The 16,156-nt window shown below is 38.9% G+C and overlaps 1 long non-coding RNA gene across 2 annotated transcripts in view; it reads left to right on the top strand.

The window, feature by feature from the left end:
* Window positions 1-469: 469 nt before the first annotated feature.
* The window catches only part of LOC116849936, a 35,514-nt gene continuing 19,827 nt past the window's right edge, over window positions 470-16,156 (top strand). For both annotated transcript variants that reach the window (XR_004379217.1, XR_004379218.1), the window contains exon 1: window positions 470-1,062. This is a non-coding gene — a long non-coding RNA (uncharacterized LOC116849936). The remainder of the gene's footprint in view (window positions 1,063-16,156) is intronic.

Genomic DNA, 16,156 nt, shown 5'->3' with positions numbered 1-16,156 from the left:
AGCTCAAACGCTCAGGCCGAAAATCATTCTCGCGCTAAAACCTCACACACCGGAAGACGTAAAGCATCCTCACGCGCCTCGCCTCAGCGACGTATCCGTCATCATCCCCGCAGCTACGTCGTAAAGTGGTAACGTCTCCGTCTCTGCCCCTCTCGCGCCTATTCTCCAGTCTCAGCGGGCACAAGGGGCAATGCTACCGCGCGCGCGAGCGAGTAGCGCGCAGTGGGGAGACAGCGGTGTACTACCCGTGGTGGAGAACGCGTCCTGGTGGTGGTGGGAGAGTGTCTGCGCGCTATAAAGAGTCACTGTACCAACTGAGAACTGAGTGGGGGATCCACCGCCAGCTGGTACAGGGCCACCGTCGTGTACGTACGTGCGCGTAGTGGGGAACCCGCGAGAGCGAGCGAGATAACGCGAGAACGACAAGGAGGCAGATGCGCGGCGTAGAGGGAGCGAGCGATCGCCGAAAGCGTAAAGCGGACCATAATTCGGTGCGCCGCCCCGCAATCAGGTTCGTGATCGTGCTATCCAGCCGCCTCGCTCGTCGTCATCCGGGAGAGAGAGACGGTCGTGTGTGTGCACGCTTTTACTCACGTAGTTACTCGCTCGGTGCTCGTTCAACAACTCTCGCTACGTGCTACGCGGGAGCGGCGTGCGCGTACTCCGCGATTCATTGATCTTACACGCGCTGGGTTTGAGCGCTGCTTCGATATTCGTATATCGCGCCCCGAAGTAACGCGACAGGACAGTGTCGCCGCGCGAAAGAGGACTCTCGGTAGAACAGTGGTGTGCCGTGACGCAGGAACGGAGCGACGCAAGAAAGAGAGAGAATGACGAGAAGCGCGATGCCACACCGGTAGCTGCTGTACGGTCAAGTCCTTCGGTTACTCTCATTGTTCAGTTGTCCAGACGGTCTGTTTGGTTGCGCACAAACTCGTGGGATCCTGATTTGATCGTTCCGGCCGTTACTCACGTGTCATCCAGGACGAAGAGGCTGTTACTCATTATTTTCAACGGCTAGTGCGATTAAGAGAGAAGACCCGAAAGAGAGAAAGAGCGAAGGTAATTTCACAGACTACGTGCGCGGCAGATCAAACGCGCGGCCAGTGAATGCATTGTCGTGTTGCTTCCATTTTATAATGATCTCTAATCCTTTTTGGTTGGTGCTGCTGAATGTGCGCTTTATTTGTTGGCGCTTGATTTGGTGTGAAAACGAGCAGTCTTCTCGTAACCATCGCTCAGTGTCGAGATCGTGTAGCATCGTCTTCCTTCTCTTCGTCGCCGTCGTCGTCACGTAAATATGAAACCCATCCACACAGGCCCATAAATGTACACAGACGCGCGTGCGAGCGCGCGCGCACACGCGTGTATACACACACGCGCTCACATATATATCGCACGCATCACACGCATATACGCGCGCGTGTGTGTGTATCTATAAATGCGTACTCGCGCGCTCCAAGAGACGATGATGCGTGCACGTGCACGGCCGTGAACACACAGGATCAAGCTCCCATACACACGGTTCTGATTATTAACGAGTTATTACCGCGATACTAATTAAGTTTAATCGCAAGGCCGCCCGTTCGTTAAAGTTAATTGCACGATCGACCACGGCCCACGCCGTTAATTGCGCCGTCCTGCTCGCTGCTCGACGCGCGCGCTTTTACAGAGCCTACGTGTGCGCTCAGTGCGCGATGCGCGCGCGAAACGACACGATTCCTCGCAAAAAAGTTCTCTCGAGTTCGCTGGGAACTTCCGTTGCGCGCAATTGAATCCGCGAGATGTGCCGCGCACGTACGAATAATCAGTTTATTTGAGATTCACGGCGTCGAGCTCACACGGACAACGCTAGACGTGACAACGTTCGGATAAACACGTAAGACTTAAGGGAAAGTCAAAGTGGAAGTGACGTATATACTTCACAAATGTCAATAAAGCATACGATAATACAGAGGCTATTGTCAAAACGCTAATACAAACGCGCTAATCTTTTTATATTTCTTCTTTTATATAGATCTTACATAAATATGTGCGGTCTCGTTTTATTATATCTAACAGAAAACCTAACCATGCATATATACAGAAATTTTCCTACAAACTTTTACTATAATTCTAAGTTTTTATATTTTATAGTTGTGAATTTTATAACAATATTTTCTTTGAAAAAATTTGTTTGAATCGGAGCAAATATACGTTCGATATATGCAAGCTGCAGCACTTTTGCATTAAACTCGAAATGTGAATTTTGAAAATTTTTATCGTTTCCTTTACATATTGAGCTATTGCTTCAGTTTATTATTGCACGTACTTTCAGTGTTTAAAGGCGTTTGTAATTCTATGCAATCAATACAATGTATTTATAACAATATTTTCTTTGAAAAAATTTGTTTGAATCGGAGCAAATATACGTTCGATATATGCAAGCTGCAGTACTTTTGCATTAAACTCGAAATGTGAATTTTGAAAATTTTTATCGTTTCCTTTACATATTGAGCTATTGCTTCAGTTTATTATTGCACGTACTTTCAGTGTTTAAAGGCGTTTGTAATTCTATGCAATCAATACAATGTATTTATAACAATATTTTCTTTGAAAAAATTTGTTTGAATCGGAGCAAATATACGTTCGATATATGCAAGCTGCAGTACTTTTGCATTAAACTCGAAATGTGAATTTTGAAAATTTTTATCGTTTCCTTTACATATTGAGCTATTGCTTCAGTTTATTATTGCACGTACTTTCAGTGTTTAAAGGCGTTTGTAATTCTATGCAATCAATACAATGTATTTATAACAATATTTTCTTTGAAAAAATTTGTTTGAATCGGAGCAAATATACGTTCGATATATGCAAGCTGCAGTACTTTTGCATTAAACTCGAAATGTGAATTTTGAAAATTTTTATCGTTTCCTTTACATATTGAGCTATTGCTTCAGTTTATTATTGCACGTACTTTCAGTGTTTAAAGGCGTTTGTAATTCTATGCAATCAATACAATGTATTTATAACAATATTTTCTTTGAAAAAATTTGTTTGAATCGGAGCAAATATACGTTTGATATATGCAAGCTGCAGTACTTTTGCATTAAACTCGAAATGTGAATTTTGAAAATTTTTATCGTTTCCTTTACATATTGAACTATTGCTTCAGTTTATTATTGCACGTACTTTTAGTGTTTAAAGGCGTTTGTAATTCTGTGCAATCAATACAATGTATTTATAACAATATTTTCTTTGAAAAAATTTGTTTGAATCGGAGCAAATATACGTTCGATATATGCAAGCTGTAGAACTTTTGCATTAAACTCGAAATGTGAATTTTGAAAATTTTTATCGTTTCCTTTACATATTGAACTATTGCTTCAGTTTATTATTGCACGTACTTTCAGTGTTTAAAGGCGTTTGTAATTCTGTGCAATCAATACAATGTAAAAAACTTGCAAAAAAAAGTCAGTGTTTTGGTCAGTAAAGTTTTCAAGTGTGGTATTCCCTTAAGACATAATAGTGCAAAATTCCGTAAAAGTGAGATTGTCACGTCCGACTTGTCATGAGCTTGTCGTTTGCTTGTCGTTTGCTTCAATTATTTGAGACAGTATGAGTCGACACCTTATGTTGATTGAAACAATGTGAATGTGGACATTATTAATATAAAAATAATTAATTAATTATTAAATAAATAATTAATTTAACATCAAAAAATAAGAACAACAAAAAGACTTTTTTTATTTTAATGTTTGATCGATTAATTTACGTAAATGAATAGAAGTTAGTCCTCATGTGACTCATAATTAGGGGACTTTTATCTTAATCTCAGATTATAGATACTGAGTTGCTGAAGTTGTTTTTGGAGGGATCTCGACATCTATAAAGTTTTCTATAAATGAATTATTCTCAAAGGCCTTTGTTGCAAATACCAGTTCGAAATCGAAAGTCTAGCATCTGGCAATGATTCAACATTGAAACGACCGGAAAATACATAGATATTACATATAATCGTTTAGTAGAAAGCAATAGTACGAGTTTTACTTAATTAAACTATTTTCAATACGAGTTAACCGCGAAAGATTGCGTCGCGACATGCTTCCTGTCTTCTTCATAGGCGCTTTCGCGAGAATTTCCCAGTGTAATTGGATGATGTGTCATAAAACACGTGGCGCTTTGTTTATCGTGTTCCTTAATATTTGGAATAATTAATCGCTAAGAATATTTATAGTGTTATTTAATATTAGGAAATTAGTAATCGGCAAAGTTTTTCTACCTACGAAATGCTCTGCTTTTGACAGTACGCAATAACATTTATGTGAATTGTCTACACTGAGAAAAAAGCGGTTAGATTGACAAAATCGGTCACCAGTCATCAAAGAAACATTGGATCAATTCAACAAAATTCAATGTTAATGCAACAATAAATTGCGTTGATATAGTGATTTCAACGCAACTTATTGTTGCATTAACATTGAATTTTGTTGAATTGATCCAATGTTTCTTTAATGGCCGATGACCGCTGATTTTGTCAATTCAACCGCTTTTTTCTCAGTGTAGTTTCATTGGAATTCGACTTATATATATATATATATATATATATATATATATCTTATTTATTTATTTATTTATTTATTTATATTTATATATATTTATATCATTTAGATAATTGATATTCAAGGTTTTTTTTATGTGTTGTGAGAGAGAGAGAAAAAATAGCGTCCTGAATTATAAAATACTTCTAAAAGTTGCTGAGAGAACCATTGATATTTATTTACTCGTATAGTATAAAATGATCGCAGAAACGTCAAATGTTTCGTTGCTAGATTGGAATATTGCAAATACGCCTGCTATATATTACGTTGCTATACATTTGGAATATATTATTGCATTGTAATGTATTTATGTATTCGCGCAAAACGTTATCGTTGTATTACTTCAATCTTGATGGATTTTTGCTATTCAGAAACAGACACGTTATTATTGTGGCTTTGATAATGTCTATCTGTGTTGGTGACCGATGATGATAAGTCGTCTACTGAATAACTACAACGACAACATGCTGCAAATGTTGCAATTTTTTTTCATTTCCGATCTGTCATCGTAATTTTATGCTAACCTGGTTATGCGTCCAATCAGTTTTTACACAAAACATATTGTACACACACACAAATTTTGTTTATACACACAAAAATTTATAAAATTTATAATAATTTATAAAAATTTATAAAAATACTAATATATAAATATATATACATATGTATGCATATCATTAATTACTTAGTCATTCACTTCAACTTTTAAATTTTATCGTCGAACACTTTTCTTGACTCTGCTATTTTACCATCTGTACTATTCGAAAACTCGGGAAATAGTGAGTAGTATACGTGTTACGAACGAAGAAATAAAGAGAACGAAGAAAACGTGTGAAGTGGGAATAAAGGAAAAGCCTCTAAATTTCATTGGAGATATTACTGAAGAGTAGAGAGATATTATTGGAGAATAGGAAGATATTACTAGAGAGTAGGGAGAGCTATACTGTCATCTACAATATATCGCAAATGAATAATATTAGATCTATGAATATGATCGATATAGTTGACTTAATATTTAGAGGAAATATAAGGCGAGTTTTTTAATTCATCGATGGCTCCATCGCATGATGCGTAAATACAGCGAAACATTGCATTTGCGCATCATGCGATGGATCCATCAATGAATTAAAAAACTCGACCATAGTTGAATGTATGCGATCTAAATATGAGAATATTATAAGAGAGTTAACTGTGACGAATTTCAAATATTTTAAAGGATTTTTAGGGTAATTGTAAAGTGAGGGCACCACTTCAAAGAATTTCAATACTGTGTACAATATGTTTTGTGTGTATAAATGTATTATATCACAATATGTGACATAGTAGATGGCAGTATAGTCTATTCAAGCTCTGCCTACTCTTCAGTAATCTCCAATAAAATTGAAGGCATCTTACTTTTGAAGCTGTCCACGCACACTTTCTGTACAGTAATTATAAGACACATAAGAATTGACCAATCATGTTGAGAATCGTCGAATTATAAGGTCGCCGTTGTGAATTCTCGATCGTAATTGGTCAATTCTTACGTTCCAGCTTCATTCCCACTTCTTCATTCCCGTTTTCTTTATTCTTCTCGTTTCTTTGTAACACGTACACTATACTCATTATTTTCCGAGTTTCCGAATGGTACAGATGGTGAAATAGCAGAGTCAAGAAAAGTGATGAGTTTGAAGATAAAATTTAAAAGTTGAAGTGAATGATTAAGTAATTAATGATATGTATACGTACGTATGTATATATATTTATATATTAGCATTTTTATAAATTTTTATAAATTTTGATTCATTTTTACTATATTTGGCGAATAATAAATATTGAGTGAAATTGCGTCAGATAAGTTCTAACATAATCACGTGTACATTTATTAATGCGTAACACACGTTTCCAAAAATATATCTTACAACAATTATAGTTTTTTGCTTTATAATTATCAGATGTTAGTTTAAATATTAGATATTTGATATTTTAATATTTTTGGAGCAAATAATGTAATAGTATTATGAAACAAAAGATGCAATAAAAGATCAAATAGAAAAGATTTTTTGACTATTTGATCTTTTGGTGTTGGTAAAAGAAAATAAAATATAGTTGCAACTTGTAGATAAAGTAGTAACATAAAACCGTAAGTATCGCGCAGGTAATAACAACCGGCAATATGGTACATATATGACGGTATTTTCTACAGATTTCGCGGAAATCGGATCACATTCTCGGTTAAGCGAAAAAAAGTTACTTATTCAAGTTATTCAGTCATTAGTAAATCAAAATACTTGATTATGACTGAATAACTTGAATAAGTAACTTTTTTTCGCTTAACCGAGAATGTGATCCGATTTCCGCGAAATCTGTAGAAAATACCGTCATATATGTACCATATTGCCGGTTGTTATTACCTGCGCGATACTTACGGTTTTATGTTACTACTTTATCTACAAGTTGCAACTATATTTTATTTTCTTTTACCAACACAGAAGACCATACCAAAGTGAAAACTAAGCAGTGTTCAATACATGTTTACTTTTAATTGTAAATTTGACATATGTGTGCAAGACAGTGATTTATAGCAGAAAAGAATATCACAGGTATGTTAACCAGAAAAGAATATCATAGGTATGTTAACTCTGAAGATAAAAATAAACTATAATTTCTAGAAAACAAACTCTATCAGATATAGGAGGTGGATTCTAGTAAAAGTAGGCATCTGATGAATTGTTCAGAACTATTCGGAATTGAAATTAGAATTTCTCCACTTTTCTTTCCTAATTTTTTTAAAAACTTCAAAAAAATGTCTTTTTTGTGAGAAATGCCGGTACTCGTCGGAAGAAATCTGACGGGCTATTCAGAACTATTCGGTCTCGATGTTGTGAAGTTAGCAAACCGTTTTGAATTGCAATTTTAGCAGTGTTAATCGTTGAAACTTTAGTCAAATAACCAACTATCGATTCGCAAAGTCCAGGTGCTACCTCACACACTCTAGCACGTAGCACATCGTATATTACACGTAGCGCAAACTCTCCGACAGGTATAGCGGTGTCATTGTGGCATGAAGTCTGGAGCAGAATCCACGTCGACTCCGACGGATTTGTCCCTTCATTGCGAATGCACCGTACCGTTACGCCTGAGCGCACACTCGACGATATCTATTTGTCATTGCTAAGTTCTTTTGCGAAATGCGGAACACCGTTGTGAATACTTGCCGTTCGCGATGTTTTGCATCAAATGCAATCTGCAGTGGATTCAAATCTCTACTCGCTAGCTCCGCCTTCTATCGCTATTGTATGCGTTTCATATCCTTTCTCTTTCTTATTCTCCTAAATAATATACTTCCTGCCGTCAGAAATCTCTCTATCTCTATCTCTCTTACTCTTAACTTTTCAGCAATTTGCAGTCCTGATGTGCGTATCGCCTTGCTAATTGACGTCATGCTAGTCAACTTCCAGATTTTTCATCTTGTTAGTTATACTTGCTTACATACGTACAAATTAAATACCGGGCTCCGAAATCTATTTCTCAGAAATATTAATATCGAAATATTATCTGCAAAAAATTCAAGCTCTCCCTACTCTCCAGTAATATCTTCAATGAAATTTGGAAGTACCTTTCTCTTTATTCCCATTTCACACGTTTTCTTCGTTTCTTCGTTCGTAACACGTAAACTATACCCATTATTTTCCAACTTTTCGAATAGTACAGATGGTGAAATAGCAGAGTCAAGAAAAGTGTTCGAATATAAAATTTAAAAGTTGAAGTGAATGACTAAGCAATTAATGATATGCATACGTATGTATGCATATTTATATATTAATATTTTGTCATTGGTTCTCTTCCTCTTGGAGTTGCAAACTTTTGAATATAGTTTTCATACTCCATATTAACGCGTCCTTTATTATTATTCGCTTTATCATTCACCGCATGCAACAATATTAACTATTCCTGGTAGCCGCAATTAATGATTCGACCTTTTCTTGTTTTCTTGCATCAGTACGCACATAAGCACGCGCAAACAAAGCTACAACGTCATTTCTTTTTACATCATACGGTTGAGACACAATAAGCACGCATATTCATCGTACTGCGTGCGACGCAAGTGATCAATAAATCGGCCCGTGCAGACATGAATATAATGACAGTCGTGTATGTGCACGCACACGCGCACACGCAGCACTCGTATAGCCACCTAAATCTAAAGCATCGCCTAACGCAGGCCCCTCTCGTGCGCCTCTGTTCACGCATCCCCTGCTACACCACATAATCCCGACATCAAATTTTTTTTATTTTAACAAACGACGCGGTCGACTTTCCCTAAAGATGTTAGGAAAAACTCTAAGGAGAATTTTCAGAGAATCATCTTGATAATTATGTTTAACAGACGTTTAAAGTGCAATTACGTGAACTAGTAATTGAAGTATACACAAAGTAGAAACTCACTTTGTCTGGCGGACAAAATGCCAGATTGCCAGGCAAAATATGAGCGACAATGGCACGTGAATGTACCAAAATTAAACGCCAAAGACATGAAAGTATATTTTCCAGACAATCGGGAGAATTAGTTAGGATAAATAGAAGAGATTGAAAATGAATCGGGATGGGCGAATTTTATTTAAAATCTGATTCCCCTCCCCAGCCCCATTCAACCGCTGTCATTCTATATAATTAATTACTTGCCTTTCCGCGCCGGTGTTGTCAGTCAGATATACTAAAATTTTGCATCAAAACGGTAGCTGCTATCAATCACGCGCTCATATCTCGCGAATGATCGATATGATATTGGAAAATTCCAAAAATTTCCTCTTCGTCACCATTTAGTGCGCACGTATTTTATAGAGGCACACTTGGCATTTTAAGCAGCTTTTTACGACAAAGTCGGTGCATACGATTTGCACGTACAATTTACGAGAATTGTATTGCGACATACTCATTTGAGCACGCTTCCGTACATCGACGAGCAGCTGCAGTTCAGCTGTATTGCTATTATTACTCGCGATAATAATAGTAGGTTATATTCGTTCCATACACAAATTCGCATGCACAAACAAAACAGGGCTTTCTAGAACTGGGTTGTGCTCCTTTTATAACTTGCGTTATTATATACATATGTTCATTACGGGCCGCTCAAACGGCTCCTTGCGCAATATTACACCATTCTCGTCCGGTGATATGCGCGAGATCGTAATCGCCGCCTATCATATTGTTCTACGCGCTATTGCACGCGCGAATTGAAAAAAATTTCAGATACAAACTTTTTAATAATTCCCATCGAGTCTGATGCATTATTCAATCCGAATAATCCGATGCGAATTATAATGATACATTGTCATTATTTTTATTCTAGTCAGTTACCACACCGTCTTTTACACATGTAGCCGGGTCAATTGCGAAGGTTAAATCCTTACGTACCGTTCTTATTAACACTTATATTCTTACTTATCCTTGTCGTATTCATGAGCGCGAAACGCTCTACAATTGGGAGGAACTGAGTTGGAGTAGTACGCGAAACCGGTCGCGCGAGTTACGCGAATCTCTAAAAATATGACACTTCGGATAAATGCGAACGATCCCTCCCTCCTCACTCGCTCATTCTCTCTCTCCCTCTGTATCGCGCGCCGACTATTGCTCTCCTCTCCCCTTCTCCCTCCTTCTTTCACAACGGCGCTCGCCGCCACCGATTAATCCGGCCGGAATGAAATTCGTGGGAGTAAGCGGGATTTCTAAATGCAATAACGAGAAACGCAGCATCATTCGGTATCATAGATACGCGAGAGAGCTCAATTGCCGGCCACATTCACTTTCTCCTCGCCTCTATCATCCCACGGGCTTCCCGTCGTGTTTTTGATAAATTCGATACGAAGCTTCCTGGGCACGAGAGAGAAAGAAAGAGAGTGAGGGAGGAAAAGAGCGCGCGAAAGAGAGAGAGAGAGAGAGAGAGAGAACGTACAGCCTGTCCGACGTGTAATTAATGTACGCACGTGCATTATCCGGTAATGCATGCGCGCATATCGGGGGGTCAAATAGATCGACCCGAGTTTCATAGTAATGCAGCTTTGTATTTATATTCAAGCTCGGTGGTTACGTGAAAAAATATACACTCTTCCGGACGTGATCTGCACCGTATCTATTATCACGAGTTGCCACGTCGGTTATTTATCCTATCGTGCACTTCAGTTACTTTTTTGATGTGACGTGAATTTGTCGAGCACCGGGTACGTTTCGTTGCGGACGTTAAAGAGGATGTCTTGTAAAGCGCAAGTTACAACGTTATAACGGCCGCCACGTGTTTCAACCGGAAGGATATGAAATTCTCTTGTAATTGCAGGTTTGGACAATGAGATTGATTTTGTTGTTTCAATTGCGATTCGTTCGATTCGGTTTATCCATGTTAGCATTGCTCTGAATGGCGTAAAGTGTACGCCGTCGAGTATTCATCGTGAAAAAAGATTCAAACAGTAATTTTATACTTTAATATTGTAGCGTACATAATATTCCTTCGTAATTTGCGTAGTAAATAAAAAGAAGAAGGGAAAGAAAGAGAGAGAGGAAATACCAAGCTGTTGGATTATTTTATGTGCGTCTATATCGCGCCAACTTTTCTTTCACGAACGTTATTGCGGAGCGTGGAATTGATGAAAATCACCAAGCACAGTGCCGGTTAGGAGCCGAAACCCCCCTCGTTCTGCGTCTTCACACATGATGGCCGATGGTTATTTGATCGATACGAACCCTCGGCTCCACGCTTTTCATGGTGTGCACGGGCCACCCTTTTATTAATGACTGACTCACACGCGCTGCGATAAGCTGATAGTCACGACTGAACATTCACTGCACAGACGAGTGGAAATAATCATTCTTTGAGATTACGCACGTGCGGGCCTGTATAATGGAAGTTGTCGAAAAAAATTTGGGGACACCCGCATTCTTCATACGCGAAAATAAAGAGCAAGATGTTTTTCTTTTTTTTAACAAATTCTGTTTGTTTGAAGTTGGTGGTTTGTTGGTGAAAGTAATGTGACGGGAGAATACCTGGAGTATGCGTGGTTAAAGATTACGATTTGATAAAGTCATGATGTTTGAACAATAATGATCGTATAACACATTAGAAAAAAGATGGCTGTTGAAATGTATTTTCTAAAGTATAATTCAGTTAGAAAAATATGAGGAAAGCAGTTACCATGTTTGTTCGTAATAAATTTTCTTTTTTTTCGAGATGCATTAGAATCTTGATTATCCAGCCTGGTGTTAAGCGATGTTTCTGTCGGCGCGATTAATGTAAGCAGGCTTCAAACAAAAAAAGCAATAAACGCGCGTTGTACGTGAAACATCGATGTAGTAATGTAGAATTTCTTGCGCTATATGTATAGAGCTTTGTTTCAATGTCTATTTGTCACTGATACGTAGCAGATGTGAGTTACAACTTTTTAAAGAAAAGGCTTTCTCAAAAAAAATTCATCAGTCAATTATTCTCCCAAAAAAAAAAATTCACAAATAATAAAGTATGAGACACATCGTATGCTATTAATAAATTATTATTATATTTTACGCTTATCATAAACCTACACCGAAAAAAAAGTCTGATAATACTTACCAAAGCCATTTGGTTGTGCGTTTTAGTATACTATTTGGTAAATAGTTATCAATATGGTAAATGTTATCAAATAAATAAATGTGTGGTAATAATTACAAAATAGTTAATAACATTAATTTTCATATAGTCATATTCACCTTTTATATTTAGTTGATATTATTTCACTAAATTTAGTAACTATAACATAAGCTAGATAATTATTACCAGAAATTTTTCTCAGTGTATAAAAGTGTCTTTTGGCGGCGATACACCGGAAAAATTCTAGTGGCACTATGCCATCACGTTTAAAGAGACAGTTAATACTTATCACTGTTTTGAAATCGTATCGTTGCCCGACATTGCTGGACACGCGCAATTTCGTCCCCGCGTCGTGATATTCGTGTAAATATAAAAGTGAGTCTCAAAGACGCCTACGTTGACGAGGGTTAACTCAGGCAATATGTAATCCAATAGCTAGAACCGTTGAAGTAGTGTACGTCAACGGACATGTTCAATAAGAACGAACGGCCGACGATTTGAAGCACGATTTGTGCTCTTTACGTCGCCTTATCTCCAGGTTATCGATAAATACATACTGAACATAATCCCACTGTTATCGGCTGATCAGTCAAAAAGAAAAGAGGACTGAGCCATCCATAAATATAAAGGTGTACCGTCGGTACATTTTTCACGCAAATACGTTTTAGAAGGCTTTCTTATTCTGCAAGCATTTAACTCACGCTCGTTCAGATTTGCCTGTCTTCCTATACTGTTTGCATCGTTAAATCCGCGCGCGTGTATTGTGTTACATTATTTATATTACTTATATTATTAAAATTCAAATTACTTTCGATAAAAGGGCGCTTGATATTTTAAAATGGCGATAAATCTTTCAATAATATAAGTTTAATTGTGATCGATTTTCTTTCGGCGACTAATACTATTTAATTAATGAATTCAATTATTTAAATGTAATTCTTTTGGATATTGAATGATGGCGCAGTGCAGTGAATTTTGTTATTTTCAGCTAGAAACTTATATTGTCTGTGCGATAAGATATCATCGATTTTATCGTTCGCACGATTTAATGAAGCCGCAAATGTAATTTAACAACACACTTCCTCTTGTTTGGGATTTATTCATAATAATAGCAAAAGGTAATCATAATGTTGATGTTTATTAAATGTATTAATTGCTTACTTGGCGGTACATAAAAATTGCCGGTAAATCATTTGAAGAGAAAAATTCTGCATATACATTGGATATCAAATTAATATAAACGTCATATTGGTGATTATTCATTTAATTCAATTACTAATTTTCCATGACGGGGTGTAATCTTTCAGTTGGCAATTAAATATTATCATTGAACGCGTGAAATGTTCCAATCGGCGAGTCGTGGTAAATCAATTCGGATAAGATGTCATCGATTTCATCGCCCTCGTAGCAATTTATTATCTAAAATTGCGAAACGCGCCCGGAGCTAACAAAAAAATAAAGAAATGTTTACGCCGTCCAGAAGAGATCCCCGATGAGGTTACGCCGCGACTTGTTAAATTAATTTCAGTTCAACGAGTGCTCATTTCACAATATGTGCACATATAATTCATTTAAATACCCGACTCGACTTTTCCAGCTGGCGCGCCGAATCGTCTCGACCAAAATTGTGCATGACATCAATCGCGTCATTGTCACGCAAATTAACGCCAGTCTAACGAGATAATTAAGATAAGAGAAAGCGAATGGTGGGGAGCGTCGCGGTGCGTTACATTACGTCGGCAAAAACACTGCAAATTAACCGAATTATGGAAGCGACGCGTTTGCTAATGATTTATGCGCGACAATGCGCCGGTAATTGCCACCGTGCGCGAACACGCGGTCTCTGTATGTGTGTCCAGCGATTAATTAATGAATCGACGGGCACGAGATTGCGGCCGCGAGATGATGTACATACATTCGTCACGGTCCGACAGTGGGAACGAGCAGAGAGGGAGCAGGGGGAGGAGGAGGAGGTGGTGGAGGTGGAGGTAGTGGAGGTGGTAGTGGCGGTGGTGCAAGAGGAGGAGGAGGAGGAGGAGGAGGGCAATTGTCGGTGGGCAAACTTTGCTGGTGATATATGCCGAGCCGTTGTTGAGGGACTGCCGGATATCGAACTATAATCTGGCGTAAGTGGTGGAAGGGACGTGATAGCGTTGCGTGATTTGCAGCGGCAGGCATTATTTGAGTGATTTAATTGCAATCATTGAATTAGCGCATGCCAATATTGTTTATAATCGCGAGATGAATCGATGAACGTCCATTGGAATCGCGGCGAGCCAACGCTAAAATTAGGATTCCATCGGTTCACTCTGCTCCTTTTTTCCTCTCATTCTGGAATTGATCGTGAAGAGCGTCAGAGATAAAATATTCGAGATTACTCTTCCGCAATTTTGATAGGTCATTGATGGTACCGTTCGTTGCCGCGTGAGCATATGCTGAAAGAATCATATTCGCTCTACGACATCGATCATTGTCTACTATTGATCTATCGCCGACGTAAATCAATCCCGCTTAGTACTTTTCTACTCACAATGCGCTCGATGCTTATCCAGCGTTTCACGATCCATATCGAGGCTCTGTTGTTGTGAGCAGCTCGCTGGACGCGAATTATACTGAGAAAAATCCCTCGATTATCAGAACAAAAGCGCGTTTACTGTTTGACGATCGTTAGGGAAACAGAACGAATAGTTACCGTTCTCGTACAAATCATTTCTCATCATTTTCACAAACATACATTGCCTGAGAAACGAATCATATTTGTTCTCGTCTATTTGGGTTATGTCAGGTCTCCATTGCAGAAGCGTTGCAGAGCAGCAAATTGAACAAATCATTTGTTCCCACTGCGGGCTCATTTGCCGTCCCATATAGATCAACAAACTATTTGTTACGGTGTTTTGTTACAGTGTTTCGTTACAGTGTTTAAATTAGCAAAACTTTTCTCCTCTCAATGCACTAGCAGCACTAGTCGTCGGCTTTTGTCTTTGCGAGCAGGCGCGGCTATCTCGAATATTAGGGCAGGCAACAACCGCAATAAGAAGCAAGGAGATACGTATCTTCCTGGCCAAGTTTCAGGGACGCGACATACGTACACGTCTATAGAATATATGCGCGCCCGTGGAGCAGCGGGCTTCTAGCTTTGGTACCTGCCCGACGCGACGGGCCCAGAAGGGGCCCCAAGAGAACGCGCGGCAGCTGGCCCGATAATTGCGCCGGCGATATTATTAATGGTCCCAAGATTTGCTTTACGGGGCCCAGGTAGATGTGCGCACATACCCTTGCGCGCTTTTAAGCCGGGCCCACGAAAAAGTACGCCGCGTAACGGAGAGCACAATGCCGCTATTCTCGATGCCGGATGTGTTCGCTGACTTGGTAGCCGATTCCACGCGGTGCCGTTGCAGCGTGGATGCTGGATTACTCGGCGTCTCTCTAGTTCCACCAGGACTTACTGCGCGACACTGTCTCGCGAGTCTTCCTGCTATTTATGTTTGCTTATTTGCTTTTAGATGAGAACTCGCCGGATCAACGATTCGCTCGCTCTCGATGTTGGATACTGAATTCGGTTCGCGAAAGTGCACGCTTCGGCGACGGTGTACGTACATTTGTCTCGCAAGCGATTTAATGCATGCAAGTTTTATGAGGTGCGCGATACGTTGCGCAAGGCCGAATGTATGTATCAAGTTTTCAAAGAAAGATCTCCGCAGTATTCCATAGAGTGGTCTACGCGAATTTTTATATTCCGAGAATATTCACTCCGAGAAAGCAAGACAAATTTTCCCGACATTGTGAAAATAAGTGGCTGCCAGTGTTTATTTTATACGATATCCTCCGACAACTGTTCATGGAGAACCCTGTAGGTCTCCCTTGTAACACAAGCACGTCCTGCTTTTCCTCTCTCGACGTTTCACATTTTTCGTTTGTATATTTCGTACACTGCTCTCTCTCTCTCTCTCTCTCTCTCTCTCTCTCTCTCTCTCTCTTT

This window comes from Odontomachus brunneus, unplaced genomic scaffold (assembly GCF_010583005.1).
Source record: "Odontomachus brunneus isolate Ranch 3 - 2012 unplaced genomic scaffold, Obru_v1 Obru_scaffold_128, whole genome shotgun sequence".
Classification (NCBI taxonomy): Eukaryota; Metazoa; Arthropoda; class Insecta; order Hymenoptera; family Formicidae; genus Odontomachus; species Odontomachus brunneus.
This window is presented reverse-complemented; position numbering and strand designations above follow the sequence as displayed.